The sequence below is a fragment of the Pseudophryne corroboree genome, chromosome 11 (genome assembly GCF_028390025.1).
Source record: "Pseudophryne corroboree isolate aPseCor3 chromosome 11, aPseCor3.hap2, whole genome shotgun sequence".
In the NCBI taxonomy this organism is placed as follows: Eukaryota; Metazoa; Chordata; class Amphibia; order Anura; family Myobatrachidae; genus Pseudophryne; species Pseudophryne corroboree.
In genome coordinates this window covers 110,873,826-110,891,430 of record NC_086454.1, presented here as the reverse complement: position 1 = coordinate 110,891,430, position 17,605 = coordinate 110,873,826, and the positions used below count along the sequence as shown (strand labels likewise).

The 17,605-nt window shown below is 46.8% G+C and overlaps 1 protein-coding gene and 1 pseudogene across 1 annotated transcript in view; both read right to left on the bottom strand.

Annotated features, from left to right (window-relative positions):
• LOC134968654 (uncharacterized) overlaps positions 1-17,605 on the bottom strand; it is a 188,434-nt gene that overhangs the window by 106,279 nt on the left and 64,550 nt on the right. The window lies entirely within an intron of this gene.
• On the bottom strand, positions 10,167-10,286 carry LOC134971405 (5S ribosomal RNA; annotated as a pseudogene).

Sequence of the window (17,605 nt, the reverse complement as noted above, 5' to 3'; positions counted from 1 at the left end):
TTGAGCACTGATGATGATACTAGAACTGACACTGGGCAGTGAGAACAGCACTGAACTATTGTACTGTAGGATACTGGTCACCACAATTCAGCACAAGACAATGAGTAGTGATACTGAGCACTGATGAGGATACTAGAACTGGCACTGGGCAGCGAGAACAGCACTGGACTATTGTACTGTAGTATACTGGTCACCACAATGCAGTACAAGACAATGAGTAGTGATACTGAGCACTGATGAGGATACTAGAACTGACACTAGCGAGAACAGCACTGGACTATTGTAATATAGTATACTGGTCACCACAATGCAGCAGCAAGACAATGAGCACTGATCCTGAGCACTTATGTGGATACTAGAACTGACACTGGGCAGCGAGAACAGCACTGGACTATTGTAATATAGTATACTGGTCACCACAATGCAGCAGCAAGACAATGAGCACTGATCCTGAGCACTGATGTGGATACTAGAACTGACACTGGGCAGCGAGAACAGCACTGGACTATTGTACTGTAGTATACTGGTCACCACAATGCAGCAGCAAGACAATGAGCACTGATCCTGAGCACTGACGTGGATACTAGAACTGACACTGGGCAGCGAGAACAGCACTGGACTATTGTACTGTAGTATACTGGTCACCACAATGCAGCACAAGACAATGAGTAGTGATACTGAGCACTGATGAGGATACTAGAACTGACACTGGGCAGCGAGAACAGCACTGGACTATTGTACTGTAGTATACTGGTCACCACAATGCAGCACAAGGCAATGAGTAGTGATATTGAGCACTGATGATGATACTAGAACTGACACTGGGCAGTGAGAACAGCACTGAACTATTGTACTGTAGGATACTGGTCACCACAATTCAGCACAAGACAATGAGTAGTGATACTGAGCACTGATGAGGATACTAGAACTGACACTGGGCAGCGAGAACAGCACTGGACTATTGTAATATAGTATACTGGTCACCACAATGCAGCAGCAAGACAATGAGCACTGATCCTGAGCACTGATGTGGATACTAGAACTGACACTGGGCAGCGAGAACAGCACTGGACTATTGTAATATAGTATACTGGTCACCACAATGCAGCAGCAAGACAATGAGCACTGATCCTGAGCACTGATGTGGATACTAGAACTGACACTGGGCAGTGAGAACGGGATGAGTTTTTTTCAACAGTATTTACTAGAGAGGACCCAATTCAGGGACTAACATATAATCTCAATAATGAGAATATCCCACTGATAGGTACTTATTTAAGCGAGGAAGTAGTCTGTGACCGATTAAAACATTTAAAGATTAATAAGTCACCAGGTCCCGATGGTATTCACCCAAGGGTTCTAATGGAGCTTCATTCTGAACTTGCAAAGCCGCTATTTTTGATCTTTAAGGATTCAGTAATATCAGGTATGGTTCCTAAAGACTGGCGTATAGCGGAAGTAGTGCCCATATTCAAAAAGGGAAGTAAAGCTGAACCAGGTAATTATAGACCAGTTAGTCTTACATCTATAGTGGGGAAAGTATTGGAAGGTATTCTAAGAGATAGTATTCAGAAGTTCATTGAAGTCAATAAGGTCATTAAAAGGAATCAACATGGGTTTATGAAGGACAGCTCCTGTCAAACCAACTTACTTGGCTTTTATGAAACAGTAAGCGCAAACCTAGATCATGGTAAAGAGGTGGATGTAATCTTTTTAGATTTTGCCAAAGCGTTCGATACTGTACCACACATTAGACTTATCTACAAGCTACAAGAATCAGGGCTAGGAAGCACAATATGCACTTGGGTCAAAAACTGGTTAGATAATAGGCAGCAGAGCGTTGTGGTTAATGGATCTTTTTCAACTTGGACTGAAGTGCTAAGTGGTGTGTCGCAAGGCTCAGTATTAGGACCGCTATTGTTCAATATTTTCATTAACGACCTAACAGAAGGTCCAGAGAGCATGGTGTAAATTTTTGCAGATGATACCAAATTGTGTAAAGTTATAAATGCGGAGGGGGATGCTGAGTCGCTTCATAATGACTTAGTTAAATTAGAAGCTTGGGCAGCGAAATGGAGAATGCGCATTAATACAGCAGGGACGTGCAGTCAGGGGAGACAGGGGAGGCAGTGCTTTCCCTGTCATTTATCAGTAAAATAATGTAAAGAAGATATTTATGACACATATTCTGTGTCATAACTATCTGCTTTAGCCTTTACATTATTTTAATCTTTTTAATGTACAAAAAAAAACTGCCTGCAGTGTGATTCGGAGGCACTGCTGCCAGTGCCTCCCGCTAGCAATGTGAAATGTCCAGAAGCGGGGGGGCGGGGCTAAGCTTTGACCAGTGAAAGCCCATTAAAAATATGAGCAGAAGCGGCACTTACTATAAGTGCCTCTGTGACAGGGGGCGTGCTTTCAGCCTAAATGAAAGCACGCCCCTGTCACTACCACCGATGTCATTGGCCAGTCGCGGGAATAGAGGGAAGGGGGGGGGGGGGCGAGGGGACGAGACACAGCATGGATTTGATCTTACTTCTACATCTACATGTGCGGGTGCCTATTAGCTCCCCGAACTCCCATCCCCCGGTAATGCAGTACGGCCAGAGGCAGAGAGACAGCAGCCGCCACTGCGAAACCCTGTCCTCTCGGCTAACAAACCCTCCCCCCCCCCTCCCCGCACGGCGCATGGACTCCTCATCTGCCTGGTGTGAGGCAGCCAGAGCAGAGGAGCCTCACACCAGGCAGACGAGGAGTCCGTGCGCCGTGTGGGGGGGGGAGGGAGGGGAGAGAGTATCGCAGTGGCGGCTCTTATCTCCCCTCTGCCTCTGGCCGGACTGCGTTACCGGGGGTTGGGAGGGCGGGGAGCTAATAGGCGGCCGCACGTGTAGACGTATGAAAAACTACACGTTTGTAAATAGCAGGGAGAGATCGCGGCCGGACCGGGAGCTGCAGGTGAGGTGACAGTGATGCTTAACTGCGCGCTCCTTCACAGCACTGCTCCCATCCTGCCCAACCCCCCCAGCTCAGCACCGTTACTCCCATCCTGCCCCACACCAATACTCTCATCCTACCCCCTGCCCCACACCACTACTCTCATCCTACCCCCTGCTATGCACATCTACTCCCATCCTACCCCCCCTGCTCCGCACCACTACTCCCATCCTACCCCCTGCTATGCAACACTACTCCCATCCTACCCCCCCTGCTCCGCACCACTACTCCCATCCTACCCCCCTGCTATGCACCACTACTCCCATCCTGCCCTCCCTGCTATGCACCACTACTCCCATCCTGCCCCCCCCCCTGCTCTGCACCACTACTCCCATCCTATCCCCCTGCTATGCACTACTACTCCCATCCTGCCCCTCCTGCTCTGCACCACTACTCCCATCCTACCCCCCTGCTATGCACCACTACTCCGATCCTACCCCCCTGCTATGCACCACTACTCCCATCCTGCCCCCCCTGCTCCGCACCAGTACTCCCATCCTACCCCACTACACACCACTACTCCCATCCTACCCACCTGCTATGCACCACTACTCCCATCCTACCCCCCCTGCTCTGCTCCACTACTCCCATCCTGCCCCCCTGCTATGCACCACTACTCCCATCCTACCCCCCCTGCTCTGCGCCACTACTCCCATCCTACCCCCCCTGCTCTGCACCACTACTCCCATCCTACCCCCCCTGCTCTGCACCACTACTCCCATCCTGCCCCCCTGCTATGCACCACTACATCCTACCCCCCTTCTCTGCACCACTACTCCCAACCTACCCCCCCTGCTCTGCACCACTACTCCCATCCTGCCCCCGCTGCTCCGCACCACTACTCCTATCCTGCCCTCCCTGCTATGCACCACTACTCCCATCCTGCCCGCTGCTCCACACTACTCCTCCGCCTCAATGTACTGTGCGATGTGACCCGATGACGTCACACCACGCGAACGGCCGCCCACCTGCCCGTGTTCTCCTGCTGGGCCCACCAACTCCACCGATGAGGCTGAGAGATAGTGAAGGGCGGGCGATTGAGAGGCACAGACAGAAGGGTGGGAGGCTCAGAGGCACAGAGTGAAGTGGGGAGAATGAGAGACAAAGTGAGGGGTATTGCGAGAGATTCAGATGGGAGATGATGGTGTGGCTGAGAGATGACGCAGGGAGGAGATGATGTTGTGGCTGAGAGATGCAGGGAAGGGGTAATGGTGTGGCTGATAGATGCAGGGGGTAGAAGGTGACACGAGTCTGGTTGAACCTCTGTTGTATGATGATCACATTGGTTATATTCCTACACAAACAGGCATCTTCCGGATCATGTGATCATTACCGACTGAAGACGCTGCCTGCCCAGGAAGGATACATTTCTTCAGAGGTTCCCCGTTATGAGAAACCACCATATAGGTAAGGTGCATATTGATTAGAAAAGAATGCCAATAGGCGGTGCTAGACACACCCAGTAGGCGGTGCTAGACACGCCCGATAAGTGTTGCTAGACATGCCCAGTAGGTAGGTGGTACTAGACACGCCTCTACGACGGTGCACCCCACCCTGTGTGCGGCGGGGGAGAGTGGCGGGTACTTTAGTTTGTAATGGGCTGAGCTCACCCATGCTTTATCAGTGACCCAAGGCTCAGGGCTGTACTCCTTATTTTGTATTCTATACTGCTGGTAGAGTGGGACAGTAATCTGCTCTCCCTGGCGTCACCCTTTTCCTGTCACCCGCTCACTGTCACCGACTGCTCTAACCCACAGCTGGCACCGACTGCTGGTACCCTCTCACTGTCACCCTCTCCCTGGCGTCGCCCTCTCGACATCACCCACAGCTGGCACCGACTGCTGGTACCCTCTTTTTGGCGTCACCCTCTCCCCGTCAGCCACAGTTGGCCCCGACTGCTGTCACTCTCTCTCTGCCACCCTATCCCTGACATCACCCTCTTCCCGTCACCCACAGCTGGCACCGACTTCTGTCACCCTCTCCCTGTCGTCACCCTCTCTCCATTACCCACAGCTGGCACAGACTGCTCTACCCTCTCACTGTCAAACTTTACCTAGCGTCAACTTCTCCCTGTCAACCTCTCCTTGTTGCCCACAGCTGGCACCGACTGCTGTCACCCTCTACCTGGCGTCACCCTCTCTCCATCACCCACAGCTGGCTCCAACTGCAGTCACCCTCTCCCCCTCTTCCTGTCACCAACTCCCTGGCATCAACCTCTTCCTGTCACCCTCTCCCTGTGACCCACAGCTGGCACAGACTGCTGTCACCCTCTCCCTGTGACCCTCTTGCTGTCACCAGCTCCCTGGCATCATCCTCTCCCTGGCGTCACCCACTGCTGTCCCCCTCTCCCTGTTACAAACTGCTGTCATCCTTTCTCTGGCATCACCCACTGTTATCACCCTCTCACTGGCAACACCTTCTCCCTATCACCCTCTCCCTAGCATCACCCACTGCTGTCACCCACTGCTTCTCCCTGGAATTGCCCACTGCCTTTCTTTGTCTCTCACTGACTCAGGGACAGCGGTGGTAGCAGGCATTGGCTTGGGTGCGGTGGCGGGCATCGGCGGGACACAGCAGACATTATGGCTGCAGTGCCTCACCAGCCACTGAGCTCACCAGACGCCACTGCAATACAGACAAGTGTAAGGTAATGCACTGTGGTAACAAGAACAAAAATAACACCTACCTACTAAATGGGGTAAAATTAGGGGATTCTGTACTGGAAAAGGACTTAGGTGTCCTCATAGATAGCAAACTAAGCAGTAGTACCCAAAGTAGGACTGCAGCAAAGAAGGCTAATAAGATATTAGCATGCATAAACCGGGGAATTGATGCTAGGGACGAGAGTATTATACTCCCGTTATATAAATCAGTTGTGAGGCCACACCTTGAATACTGTGTACAATTCTGGGCACCTTACTACAAAAAGGATATCCTGGAGCTAGAAAAGGTTCAAAGACGGGCGACCAAACTAATTAAGGGTATGGAGACGCTGGAATACGAGGAAAGGCTTGCAAGACTAGGCATGTTTACACTTGAAAAGAGGATATTAAGAGGGGACATGATCAACATTTACAAATATATAAGGGGACAATATACAGATCTTGCGCAGGACCTGTTTTTGGTTAGATCAACACAGAGAACTCGTGGACACTCACTCAGGTTAGAGGAGAGGAGATTCCACACAATACGGCGTAAAGGCTTTTTTACGGTAAGGACGATACGTGTTTGGAATTCCCTGCCTGAGGGAGTTGTAATGGCCAACTCAGTCAACACCTTTAAGAATGGGTTAGATAAATTCCTAATGGATAAGGATATCCAGGGTTACGGCGCATAGTCACGCACTATGGTTATTATAAAAAATGAGGGGTTAATCGGAACGGCAGTCAGCAACTTCAGTCAAAATTTTATACAAAATAATTGTGCATAATAGACCACAAATAGGTTGAACCCGATGGACAATTGTCTTTTTTCAACCTTGGATACTATGTTACTATGTTACTATGCAATGTGGTTCATAGACATTCCAGCTGCATTGTACTAAGATGTAATATTTGTGCACTATAATGCTCATCCCAGTAACTCTGCTGCTAATAAAGAAAAATGTACCTGGTTTTCTTCCATATTTTTTTTTTTCATAAAATGATTTAATAATGAATCTGTTTTTTGTAGATGCTAAAAGGTCAAACAAGAACTTCGTGGAAAGGTTTTCACTCCACCTCCTAGATAAACTCTGTGTCATTGCATACAGCGTAAATGTCACGGTCTGTACCCATGATCAGGATGCCAGCAACAGCAGTTATCCAGTGACGGATGCAGACTAGCTGTTGTAATAGCCATTGAGGCAATAAGCAGTTGTTTAGCAACAGCAATCAGGCCTGGATTTGATTTGGAAGTAAAAAAAAAGTTGTGCTGACTGGCTCACCTCTGCAATGAGTATCGGATCTGCAGCCCGGGGACTGCAGCCGCCACTAGACTTCATTATTACTAGAAGAGATGACCCGGTTCGGTTCTCTGAGAACTTCACCATTCGAGTCCAGTTCCGAGCCAGGCTCGGGTTTTCCTGCCTGACTCGGAAACCCGAATGAGGCAAAACGTCATCATCCCGCTGTCGGATTCTCGCTGGATTTGGATTCCATATAAGGAGCCGCGAGTCACGGCCATTTTCACTCCAGTCTCGGAGAGTGTAGTGAGAGGACGTCTCTCCGTCCTCAGTGTCTGGGTGGGGGTGGGAAAGTGGGGTGGCGAGTCTTGTACTGTGTTGTGCTGCTCAGTCCAGTCCAGTGTAGTCAGTGTCTTGTGCAGCATCAGTTCAGTGACCAGTCACAGTGGTGGTGTCCTCTGCTGTCATATATCTAATGTTACTGCTGTATAATTCCCGTGATACTGGCGTATATTTCCTGTGATATTGCCGTATAATTCCCTTGATACTGGCATATAATTCCTGTGATATTGCCATATAATTCTCGGAATACTGGCGTATAATACCCATTATACTGATGTATAATTCCTGTGATATTGCCATATAATTCTTAGAATACTGGTGTATAATTCCTGTGATACTGCCATATAATTCCCGTGATACGGCCGTATAGTTCCAGTTATCCTGCCGTATAATTCCATATAAATCCAATCCAGTGGTGCTGCCATGTACATTCAGTTGTGCTGTCCTGTGCTGTATATTATTTACTCCAAATAAAGGAGATATTAATATTTAATCCAAATCATTTTTAGTGTTTGCCCTGTGAGGTGTAGGGGTACGCTCTGTTGTGCCGCATATCGTGTTATATAACTCCAGAAAAATAATGGAGAACAAAAATTTGGAGGATAAAATAGGGAAAGATCAAGAACCACTTCCTCCTAGTGCTGAAGCTGCTGCCACTAGCCATGACATAGATGATGAAATGCCATCAACGTCATCTGCCAAGGCCGATACCCATTGTGATAGTAGAGTGCATGTAAAATCCAAAAAACCAAAGTTCAGTAAAAAGACCCCAAAAAAAGAAATTTAAATGGTCTGAGGAGAAACGTAAACTTGCCAATATGCCATTTACGACACGGAGTGGCAAGGAACGGCTGAGGCCCTTTCCTATGTTCATGACTAGTGGTAGCTTCACATGACGATGGAAGCCCTCATAACTGGGGCCTTGACACTTATGTTGGTGTTAGACGTGCGTCCGGTATCCGCCATTAGTGCAGTGGGATTTAGACAATTGATGTATTGGCCCATCTAGACGTGGCACTGCAGTGGCAGACAGGAGGGCAGATATAAAAAAAGGCGCCAAACAGCACATCATGCAATAAAGAAAAATAATTGCAATGAGGTAGTTGTATGACTAAGCCAAGCGACACAAACAATTGGCCCATCTAGGCGTGGCACTGCAGTGGCAGACAGGAGAGCAGATATAAAAAGGCCCCAAATAGCACATCATGCAAAGATGCGGAAGAGGTGCAATGAGGTTGCTCTATGACTAAGCCAAGCGACACAAACAATTGGCCCATCTAGGCATGGCACTGCAGTGGCAGACAGGAGGGAAGATATAAAAAAGGCCCCAAACAGCACATCATGCAAAGAAGAAAAAGAATTGCAATGAGGTTGCTGTATGACTAAGCTAAGCGACACAACCACCTGGCCCATCTAGTAGTGTCACGCAGTGGCTGAATGTCGAGAGTGGCCCGCAATTGTTCGGTCCACTGACAGTATCTCTAGCACGCTCCAGTCATTTCTACTGTCACTGCATATGATTCTGTCACCATTGAAAGAATGGTGGAGGATTATATGAGTGACAGCATCCAAGTAGGCATGTCAGACAGCCCGTATGTATACTGGCAGGAAAAAGAGGCAATTTGGATGCCATTGCACAAACTGGCTTCATTTTATCTAAGTTGCCCCCCCTCCAGTATGTACTCCGAAAGAGTGTTTAGTGCAGCCAGTAACCTTGTCAGTAATCGGTGTAGGAGGTTACTTCCACTAAATGTGGAGAAGATGCTGTTCATCAAAATGAATTATAAATTCCTCCAGGAAAACCTTTACCAGCAATTTCCTCCAGAAATTACACAGGGACCTGTGATGGTGGATTCCATTGTGGACGAATTAATACTCTGTGAGGAGGAGGATGTACACAGTGAAAGGGGTGAGGAATCGGAGGATGAGGTCTATATCTTGCCTCTGTAGAGCCAGTTTGTGCAAGGAGAGATTGATTGCTTCTTTTTTGGTGGGGGCCCAAACAAATCAGTCATTTCAGCCAAAGTCCTGGGGCAGACCCTGTTGCTGAAATAATTGGTTTGTTACAGTGTGCATGTCCTCTTTATACAACATAAGGGTGGGTGGGAGGGCCCAAGGACAATTCCATCTTGCACCTCTTTTTCTTTTTTGCATCATGTGCTGTTTGGGAACTAGTTTTTTAAATGCCATCCTGTCTGTAACTGCAGTGCCACTCCTAGATGGTCCAGGTGTTTGTGCCACACACTTGTGTCACTTAGCTTGGCCATCCAGCTACCTCATTGCTCCTCTTTTTCTTCTTTGCATCATGTGCTGTTTGGGGCCTATTTTTTAAATCTGCCATCCTGTCTGTCACTGCAGTGCTAATCCTAGATGGGCCAGGTGTTTGTGCCGCACACTTGTGTCGCTTAGCTTAGTCATACAGCTACCTCACTGCACCTCTTTTTCTTCTTTGCATGATGTGCTGTTTGGGGCCTATTTTTTAAATCTGCCATCCTGTCTGCCACTGCAGTGCCACTCCTAGATGGACAGCAGAAGAAAAGAAACAAATGACTCTTTTTGGGAAGCACTCTTATTTTGGAAGATTAATATGTTACATTGCAATACACAGATAAGATTTATAAATTTTATTTAGTACTATCTAAAAATAGCGGAGTTTCCTCTGTAAACGAATAATTAAAATGCGAAAATATATGGGCTATACATCTTATGCATTTATTAGTTATATACTAAATAGAAAGGGGTGAACTAGCTTTAGCTATAGTTATAAAGAATTTGTGCAATATTTGTATGAACCCTCATTCAGCCTGCATATATCCCATTGGGAAGAAATAATCGCAGGGAATTAAATCATTGGTTCATTCCGGTTTCCCATGCGCTTTCCCAGTCCTCTCTACAATCCAAAATAGAATGCCCTAAAGGGTTGATATATGCCTTGATGGACAATATTGTCTTGCAGCACCACGATGTTCCCAGGTAGTCCCATATCCTGGTACTAGTCCGGCCTTCCACTGCTTGGCTTCCAAGTTCGGAAGGGTTTGGGCTTATCCAATGGAGTATGGCTGCAATGTAGTCCTTATGACACTGCAACACCTGTTGGGCTCCCATTAGTAGGATACTGGTGAATTGCCATTGCATATATGTGAAGACTCAGCAAATATGTATTTAGAGCTGACCGTCTAAATTCCTTCTGTATGATTGTTTTAAAATGAGGCAAATAGTGCAATTGACAGATATGTATGACCTCCTAGCTATTACCGTATCTCACTTCTGCTTTTCATCCATCATACCATTTGGCATAGGGTGGAGAATGAGAGAGTGAGTTACTAGCGTGAGGTCAGAAGGAAGAAGAAAAGAGCAGTCTGGAGTGCTGTGCCTACTAGTAAGACTCTGTTGCTATTGCCTTGCAGAGCCTATACTTTAGTGAGTCCACAACAAACGACACACTCTTGAAAAAGTATTCAAAGTTGTCAATTAAACATTACAATGCACCTGTAATATAAATTAATGACACATGCCTCCCTTGTAGGAGATATAGCACAGTTTATGTCACATAGTCTGGAACAACTATGCATATATGGTAGATATACAGTATATACCAGATAGAAATAGCATGTGTAGGTTATAATGCCCTGTTACCAAAACAATTGTTTCAGCTTTTACTGCCCCTGCAGTTAATATGTATCAGATGTAATCTGCCATATGCAGGATATCTGTAATTAGTACTGCTTGTTAAATTGTCCACATAGGACTTCAAATAGTCTAATTATAAAGACTAGCAAATTCTGGGTCTATCAAAAAACCTGCACATTTGATATAGCAGTAAACCTGTGTGGACCTTATGGCTTGTGTCCCCTAAAAAAAGGGGGATACAGCACACTTATGTCACACAGTTAAGAAATACACTGCTCAAAAAAATAAAGGGAACACTAAAATAACACATCCTAGATCTGAATGAATGAAATATTCTTATTAAATACTTTGTTCTTTACATAGTTGAATGTGCTGACAACAAAATCACACAAAAATTATCAATAGAAATCAAATTTATTAACCCATGGAGGTCTGGATTTGGAGTCACCCTCAAAATTAAAGTGGAAAAACACACTACAGGCTGAACGAACTTTGATGTAATGTCCTTAAAACAAGTCAAAATGAGGCTCAGTAGTGTGTGTGACCTCCACTTGCCTGTATGACCTCCCTACAACCCACACAAGTGGCTCAGGTAGTGCAGCTCATCCAGGATGGCACAGCAATGCGAGCTGTGGCAAGAAGGTTTGCTGTGTCTGTCAGCGTAGTGTCCAGAGCATGGAGGCGCTACCTGGAGACAGGCCAGTACATCAGGAGACGTGGAGGAGGCCGTAGGAGGGAAACAACCCAGCAGCAGGACCGCTCCCTCCGCCTTTGTGCAAGGAGGAACAGGAGGAGCACTGCCAGAACCCTGCAAAATGACCTCCAGCAAGCCACAAATGTGCATGTGTCTACTCAAATGATCAGAAACAGACTCCATGAGGGTGGTATGAGGGCCCGACGCCCACAGGTGGGGGTTGTGCTTACAGCCCAACACCGTGCAGGATGTTTGGCATTTGCCAGAGAACACCAAGATTGGCAAATTCACCACTGGCACCCTGTGCTCTTCACAGATGAAAGCAGGTTCTCACTGAGCACATGTGACAGACGTGACAGAGTCTGGAGATGCCAAGGAGAATGTTCCGCTGCCTGCAACATCCTCCAGCATGACCGGTTTGGCAGTGGGTCAGTAATGGTGTGGGGTGGCATTTCTTTGGGGGGCCGCACAGCCCTCCATGTGCTCGCCAGAGGTAGCCTGACTGCCATTAGGTACCGAGATGAGATCCTCAGACCCCTTGTGAGAACATATGCTGGTGCGGTTGTCCCAGGGTTCCTCCTAATGCAATACAATGCTAGACCTCATGTGGCTGGAGTGTGTCAGCAGTTCCTGCAAGACGAAGGCATTGATGCTATGGACTGACCCACCCGTTCTCCAGACCTGAATCCAATTGAGCACATCTGGGACATCATGTCTCACTCCATCCACCAATGCCACGTTGCACCACAGACTGTGCAGGAGTTGGCGGATGCTTTAGTCCAGGTTTGGGAGGAGAACCCTCAGGAGACCATCCGCCACCTCATCAGGAGCATGCCCAGGTGTTGTAGGGAGGTCATACAGGCACGAGGAGGCCACAGACACTACTGAGCCTCATTTTGACTTGTTTTAAGGACATTATATCAAAGTTGGATCAGCCTGTAGTGTGTTTTTCCACTTTAATTTTGAGGGTGACTCCAAATCCAGACCTCCATGAGTTAATAAATTTGATTTCCATTGATCATTTTTGTGTGATTTTGTTGTCAGCACATTCAACTATGTAAAGAACAAAGTATTTAATAAGAATATTTCATTCATTCAGATCTAGGATGTGTTATTTTAGTGTTCCCTTTATTTTTTTGAGCAGTGTATATAAATATATACTTGACCTTGGTATATATTACATCAAAAAAAGGGAACAGATATCTGACACAAACAGATATATCTGTTGCACTGTTTCAAATATTGCCTCTATCTGTTCAAATACCTATCTCATACAGTAAAGAAAAAACTGTCCAAAAACAGTATCACAGCCAGACATCTATTAACCAGTTCGTGTTTAAACATCACAGTATACAGCACATGACTGGGTTTCTTTGAAACAGTCTGTCAATTAAATGAACGTTCTATTTTACTCTGACTGTGATAACCCAGCTGCACAAATCAGCCACAAGCGCTTAATATAGCCGCACATCTGTGCATTGGCTCAAATCAGCGCATCATAATATCACACCATTAAGGATTAATATGCATGCAAAACATATCATATAATTTATCCCTTGAATTTATTGCATATAAATATGCTTAAATAAATTTGTGACATGCGCCTTAAGTCACACTCTTCCCGATCGCGGGCTTTATGACTTGTGCTAGATAATTTCGTTACAGGTGTGATGAGTGTGTAGTGCTGGTACGATACCCCCACTGCTTGATTGTCACTGTGTGCTGGTCCGTCTGGAGTGGTGCTTTGCTCGGTTCGCTCCCATCCTCACCGCTCGGACGAGCGGACTATAGCAAAAAGCCGGTTCTCCTGATCACGTGTGCGCACCACGTGATCGTTGCCTGATGTACGTTTCACGGAAGCTTGTGAACAAGCTTACGTGAAACGTACGTCAGGCGCCGATCACGTGGTATATTAAAAGTCGGCCAATTTTGGAAGACATTCATTATATCACCTCATTAATTAATATAACCTGTGCGGCTTCCATACCAATTTCCACTCCTTGATGGGCCAGGTGTTTGTGCCGCACACTTGTGTCACTTAGCTTAGCCATCCAGCTACCTAATTGCACCTCTTTTTCTTCTTTGCATCATGTGCTGTTTGGGGACTAGTTTTTGAATAGTGCCATCCTGTCTACAACTGCAGTGCCACTCCTAGATGGGCCAGGTGTTTGTGCCACACACTTGTGTTGCTTAGCTTGGTCATACAGCCACCTCGGTGCAACTTTTAGACCAAAAAACAATATTGTGAGGTGTGAGGTGTTCAGAATAGACTGGAAATTAGTGGAATGTATGTTATTGAGGTTAATAATACCGTAGGAGCAAAATTACCCCCAAATTCTGTGATTTTAGCTGTTTTTATGTTTTTTCAAAAATCATCCAGATCCAAAACCAAAACCAAACATGAATGGGTGGTTTTGGCAAAACCAAGCCAAAACCAAAACACGAAAGTGGAATTAGAAGCAAAACCAAAACACGAAAAGTGCCAGCCACACATCTCTACACAGTATAGAACCTCACTGCTAGTTTCCATGATCTTTCTTAACAACTATAGATCTAGATCTCAATACAAATGTGTCATCATACTCCTAATGTCATACATCATGCAGACTGACTGAGCTGCTCCAAGAGGTGTAGTGAACAGTGGCATATCCATAATGGGTGCAAGGTGTACAGTCCAGGGGTGCCCACTCCTCACACTCTGCGTTCGTTCCTTGAGTACTTACCCCTTTGGAGTCTCGCATTGGCGGGAGCAGTGCTGCAAAATTCACAGGGAAAATGGTGAAGCGTTCCATGCATGCGCAGAAGGAAAAACACTAGGAAAATGTCTGCCATGCCATTTTCCTGGAGACCTGTGCATGCTCATTAGGCACTGGCACAGCTCTAGGGTCCCTAGTGACCCTAGCACTCAGAGACTACTGCACTGCTGGCTAGAGAGGAGGGGGCCCAGCTGGAGCCTGCACATGAGCCTTCGCCTCTCTTGATACACCCCTGGCAGTGAACCACTTTTTTATTCAAACTCTTCATCTTATTCACATTGCAGGCACAGCGAAACACAACTCAAAGTGCACTAGAGACACTGACCTGTGACACACAGGAATTAGTTTTAAACACCTATAAAGTCATAGATGAAGCACATTGACATTGTACACAGATTTAGACTCATTTGCACTCAAATGTTGCACATGAAAAGGTTCAGTATAATCTAGCAAAGTAGCATTGTCTCTTCCAGTTTTTTTATTTGTGCAAATAAAAGGCACATTTTGAAGGAGAAATACGCTTGGTGCTCGGGACATTGGGGGTCATTCCGAGTTGATCCCTAGCTGCATTTGTTGCAGGGCAGCAATCAGGCTAAAAAACGGCAGTTCTGTGCATGCGGCGCAATGTGCACGCGTGTTGTACGGGCACAACGAACGATGTAGTTTTGCACAGGGTCTAGCGAAGCTTTTCAGTCGCACTGGTGGCCGCAGTGTGATTGACATGAAGTGGGTGTTTCTAGGTGTCAACTGGCCGTTTTCAGGGAGTGTTCGGAAAAATGCAGGCGTGCCAGTAAAAACGCAGGCGTGGCTGGGCGAACGCTGGGCGGGTTTGTGATGTCAAAACAGGAACTGAACAGTCTGAAGTGATCGCAAGCGCTGAGTAGGTTTTGAGCTACTCTGAAACTGAACAAAAAAACTTTGTAGCCGCTCTGCGATACATTTGTTCGCACTTCTGCTGAGCTAAAATACACTCCCAGTGGGTGGCGGCATAGCGTTTGCATGGCTGCTAAAAACTGCTAGCGAGCGATCAACTCGGAATGACCCCCATTGTGCACCGAGAGGGACTCATTGGCACCAGGGCAGTAGAGAGCCTGATTGGGCCCAGATACTTTTCAGGGGGTGTGACCTAATCATGGGAGGTGTGGCCACGCACCCTTGGAAAAAATACAGAAAAAAATAATACTTTAAGCCCCTTCCTGGCCACACTGCAGCCCATCCCACAGCCGCGTGTATTGGGCTGAGGAGAAGAGCTGCAGCTGCTGCTGCCATGTAAGGGGTGGGGATCCGGACCCCCACTGGGCCCCTCCATCAGCCCTGGGCTCAGTACCCTCTCTACCCTCCCCCCTGTTGAAATATAGTGCACTCAGTATCTTGTCTCCTGTGTATGCATTACACTGGGTGCACATCCTGTAGTTTTTACCCTCTAGTGCTGGAGCATCAGGGAGGCGGAGACTGATGACACAGTTCCTCCTGCAGGGGACAAAGATGACACAGTTCCTCCTGCAGTGGGGAGAGAGAGAGAGACAGTTCCTCCTGCAGTGGAGAGAGAGACAGTTCCTCCTGTAGTGTGTGTCGCACTTCCTGAGCGGGATAGAGAGCATTGGGTGGTGTGTGTTCCTTCCAATGGGAGTCAGTCTGCACGGATGTGCAGCCTTCCATCCCATACTGTAAGAGTCACTACCTTACAACAGCCGCATGACGTATAGTGATAAGTACTGCGTTTTCACAGTGTCCCAGCCTGTTATATATATGAGTGAGTTACTGCTGCTGCAGAACATCTTTCACATTAACAAGTGTTTTCTTTGTATGATAATAAACCAGCTTTCTGGTTAACTATCAAATTGTGTGGATTAACATCCTTTCAAATACAGCAACACTCTGCCAACATGTTATGATCCCAGCCCAGCGTGTTTGAGTGATAGCCCAGAACAGAGGTACACAGAACAAAAGTAAAACAGATTAATTTAAAGAAACATTTTATTAAAACTCTGAGAAGATGCATAGCACAGGGCACAGCATGAACTTTGAAAAACTGAAATGTTCAGAGAACTAAACTACATGGAAGTTTGCCATGGAAATGCAGCTTAACCGGGAAAAATTGTGGAAGGTCACAATAGACCCAGGAGCAGGCCCTAACCCAGATGATGTAGACAGAGCCATCGGAATGATAGGCTTAGCTGTGGAGCAGCATGTTTATTCTATAATCAGTGGGAAAGTGTCAGCTAAGGACATGTGGACAGCACAACAAAAGGCGAATAAGGACAGAGGTCTGATGAGAAGGATACATTTGAAACACATGCTATAAGGGACAATATTGAGTGCCTGCAAGGACATGAATGATTACATTGATAAGATATTGGCCCTCATTCCGAGTTGTTCGCTCGTTAATTTTCTTCGCATCGCAGCGATTTTCTGCTTACTGCGCATGCGCAATGTTCGCACTGCGGCTGCGCCAAGTAAATTTGCTAAGAAGTTTGGTATTTTACTCACGGCATTACGAGGTTTTTTCTTCGTTCTGGTGATCGTAGTGTGATTGACAGAAAGTGGGTGTTTCTGGGCAGAAACTGTCCGTTTTATGGGTGTGTGTGAAAAAACGCTGCCGTTTCTGGGAAAAACGCGGGAGTGGCTGGAGAAACGGGGGAGTGTCTGGGCGAACGCTGGGTGTGTTTGTGACGTCAAACCAGGAACGACAAGCACTGAACTGATCGCACTGGAAGAGTAAGTCTCGAGCTACTCAGAAACTGCACAGAAAAATCTTTTCGCAATATTGCTATTCTTTTGTTCGCAATTCTGCTAAGCTAAGATTCACTCCCAGAGGGCGGCGGCTTAGCGTGTGCACTGCTGCGAAGAGCAGCTAGCGAGCGAACAACTCGGAATGAGGGCCCCTGTCAATAGCTCAGCAGTGGGGGCACAGGTAGACGAGGAGGAAGTGTCATTGGCGATGTTACAAAATCTTATGCCAGAATTAGATTTTTTGGTGGTTGCTTTGGAGCTTAATGATACCAGGCTGACAACAGAAATTGTAAGGGCCAAGCTACTACAGTTCCAAGAACGTATTCCTGTCAAGACCATAGCTGAGGGTTCTACCTTACTCACAAAAGGGATAAAGTCCAAAAAGCTCAAATTCAAGTGTTTTGTGTGTCACATAAGGCTTCAGATTGTAGGATGAGAAATTCCAGTGGTGTACAGTACCAGCATGACAAACCAAACGAGTCAGCACTGAATGTAGCAGATAGTCACAAGAAGGATTGCTGGCACATAGACTCGGGGGCCACTAGACATTTCAGTTGCAATCAGCATTGGTTC